General features: G+C 51.6%; 1 pseudogene; it reads left to right on the forward strand.

Annotated features, from left to right (window-relative positions):
• The first annotated feature begins 662 nt into the window (after positions 1-662).
• LOC144374604 (uncharacterized) lies at positions 663-1,641 on the forward strand (annotated as a pseudogene).
• The last annotated feature ends 1,908 nt before the right edge of the window (positions 1,642-3,549 follow it).

The following is a 3,549-nucleotide window of genomic DNA, read 5'->3' on the forward strand; positions in this document are numbered from 1 at the left end:
CCTCCCATTGCAGCAGTCAGGGCGACGGAGAGGGAGGAGGCACGCAGGGAAGGGAAGACCCAGGAGGACCAACTCGCCGGCCAGCTCCGAAATCAGCATGGGGAAGGGAAGCGCGGGACGAGTTCGCACCACAGGTAAACAGGCTGGCGAGGTGCAGGGCGCTGCCGCCGCCGCGGCCACCCAGCGATTTCCAGGCACGCAACTCCGCCTCCAGGGCGCTCTCCCTCGCGCTCTCGCCCAGCCACTAGCTCGCAGCCCCAGCCGCCGCCACAGCATCACTTCACACAAAGGACTGTTACCCGCTGAGCAGCTCCTCCACCTCCAAGTCCTCCTCAGGTGACAGCAGCCCCGACAGCAGGGCTCCGGTGCGGCGGCGGCGGCGGCGCGGGGGGGGGGGGGGGGGACCTGTCACTCCTTGCAACCCAGGCGGTGGCAGCGCAGCGGCTTTTTTTTTCTTTTAGCTTTTCTTTTTCCCCCCCTTCGTCTTTTTTGTGGTTCCACCCATCTCTTCCCCCCTCCTCCTTCCATAAACAACTCTCCTACCCCACCCCCCCATAAATAAATAAAAGGAGGAGGGTAAAGGGGGGAAGGAGGAGTGGTGCGGGGCGCAGGGGGGTGGCAAGGCAAAGGGAGGCAGCGCGACAGAGCCAGGCAGAGTCCGCACCGACAGCCAAGAGCCCGTACGCACCTCAAACCATGAGATGGCGACGCGCCCCGCGCCGCTCCAGGAGTGCTGGCCCTCCGGCCCCGCGTCCCGACTCGGCCGCCCGCTTGCCGCCGCCGCTGCTACTGCCGTGGCTGCTGCCGCTGCTCCTGGGGACCGCGGCCCTGGCGCCGGGGGCGGCGGCCGGCGACGAGGCGGCTCCCGCGGGGACCTCGGTGTGCTACTCGTTCCCGCCCAGCGTGGGCTCGGTGCAGGAGCTGGCTCAGCGCGCCGCGCTGTGATCAAGGGAAAGGTGCACCCGCCACGGGGGCAGCAGGGGGCACTCGACAGGAAGGCGGCGGCGGCGGGCGAGGAAGGGGCGTGGGGTGGCCAGCGCGAGCCGCCAGCCGCCAGCCGCCGGCCCAGGGGCGCTGGGGCCGCCCGCCGAGGACTTGCTGCCCACCGCCAACGGGACTGTGCCCTCCTGGCCCACAGCCACTGTGCCCAGCGCTGGCGACCCCGGGGAGGAGGAGGCACCCTATCTGGTGAAAGTGCACCAGGTGTGGGCGGTGAAAACCGGGATCTTGAAGAAGGACTCGCTGCTCTCCGTGCGCCTGGGGAACTGGGGTCACCCGGCTTTCCCCTCCTGCGGGAGGCTCAAGGAGGATAGCAGGTACATCTTCTTCATGGAGCCCGAGGCCAACAGCAGCAGCCGCGCGCCGGCCGCCTTCCGAGCATCGTTCCCCCCTCTGGAGACCGGCTGGAACCTCAAGAAGGAGGTCGGCCGCATGCTGTGCAAGCGGTGCGGTAAGTTCCTCGCCCCTGGGGGCGTGCTTCGCCGGGCTCGGAGGGCGCGGTGGGCAACAGGATTCGATGGCTGCGGAGCAGAGGAGGTCTCAGGAGTTGCTGGGGTCTGGGTGTCGGACTCCAGAGGTCCTCAGGAAGGGAGATTTCCCGGGTTCCACTGGCAGAACCTTTTCCACGTTCCTGTTTCCTAGGCTTTGCCATTGGTGAAAGCCCAAGTTTGGTCCTTGGTTGGGGCGGCCTGAAACTTTTTAAACCTTTGGGGTTTGGTTCAACTAAGTAGAATCGAAATGTGCCTGCTGTTTTCTTGCCTGTGGAATATTGAATTTGGTTTTGGTTAGGAGCTGCTTATTATGGGCCCCTGAGTGGGGCTTTTCCTCTGAAGGAGAATGAGTGAGGTGGACAGGATTTTAATGCCTTCTCTTCACTTTTGAATCCTGAGTGTGGAGATGAGATGGGCAGGGATTGTCTGTGTCCCTTGGGAATTCACTCAGAGATTTCTTTAGGCAGATGGCAGAGTTTTTGGTGAACTAAAGTCCAACAGATTAGGTTCAATCTGTATCTTGTGTATATGTGTATGCAAGAGTTATAAAGTATTTTTTTGGTGAAATCATCTCAAGAATTTTTGTTTTCTCAATATTTTGGTTTGGAGTCTATTTTGGCACTTCAGTGAATCAGAACAGATGAACATAATTATGGAGCTTCACGTGTAGGCCCTGAAGAAGAATTTCAGAAAAGAAGTTTAGCGACGGATTTCCCAGACCTTTTCCCATTTTCCTATTGAAAAGTATTTTTCCCAGGTCTGCGTCATATTATCAGGTTTGACAAATTAGCTGGTAATCTAATTACATTTCTGAGATAGCCTGCGTTTATGCCATTCATAATTTCTAGGATCTAAATATCTGTATTATTTCCTGATTACCATATAATCACTAACACATAGCAGGGTTTCTTCTCAAACCATAAATTAACATGATTACACATTGCAAATTCTAACATGCATAATAGCTGTTTTCCTTGGTCTTTATATATCGGTCTAATAGATGGTTGGATTAATTGAATTTTCACAAAACTCAGCATCATGCTATATTCAGTATGCCTGTAATGCAAAGTATATCATTTCTTTTTAATTTGTAGCTAGTGAAGCCCAATTATTTAAATTTCTGGTTGATTCTTGTGTCCTGCAGTTAATTAATGTCCAATGATTTGGATTTAGTGACAAGAAAGAGCAGTGTTCACCCACCATTCCCCTATGTTAACAATGGACTTTGTGTGCCAGAGACCTGTTAAGATTGCACCACTCTGTGGACAGAAGCTGTTCAGAGTGGTGCTGAGGAAAACTGAGTGACATTGGGATTCCCCATGACTGGCTGATAGATGTCACTGTAAAACATGGGAAGTGCTCTGCTGGGAGCTGACTTATTAGGGAACACAAAAGCTCAAAACCATTGTACTGCAGCTTATGTTATTCTGTTGTGGAATCTGCACAAAACCTTTAAGCCATACTATGGTCCAGTTTTCAGATATTTTATTATATGTAATTCAGGAAGGATTTTGAGTTTAGCCCTAACCACATGAGTTTGAAATCATTGACTGTACATGGTGGGAAGTTAATATAAAGGGGATTGTCGCTAGCAGTGATGCTTAGGATTGGCAATGGTGTTGGTTATGTCTTTTAACTAGAAACAAATGTCAGACTTTGGAGGTAAACTTATAAGCACTCAGAGAATGTTTGGATATGGAAAATCCATGTTGTCTGGAGAGGAATAATATTCTGTTTTGTGCTTCTAAGGGGAAAAAAATCTTCACTGAAGGTCCTTAGTTTTGTCCTTTTGTTTGCCAAAGGAAAACACATAATTATAAATTGTGGCATGTTTTAAAAATTGGGATTTTTAATGAGTTGGAAGCTCCTTGCATCTAATTGAGTAGATTACAAAATCACAAAATTACTGCTCTGTGTTTGTATAATTGTTGTGTGTGTGTGGTTATTTTAGTGTTATATAATTTAAGGTAGGGTAGTTAGTACATTAGACCTCAACTAATGGTTTAGCTAAGGACTGAGTGCTGAAAGTTTCTTTTGCATTATTGCCCACATAGTAATC

The sequence above is a fragment of the Ictidomys tridecemlineatus genome, unplaced genomic scaffold, assembly GCF_052094955.1.
Source record: "Ictidomys tridecemlineatus isolate mIctTri1 unplaced genomic scaffold, mIctTri1.hap1 Scaffold_77, whole genome shotgun sequence".
NCBI classification, from domain to species: Eukaryota; Metazoa; Chordata; class Mammalia; order Rodentia; family Sciuridae; genus Ictidomys; species Ictidomys tridecemlineatus.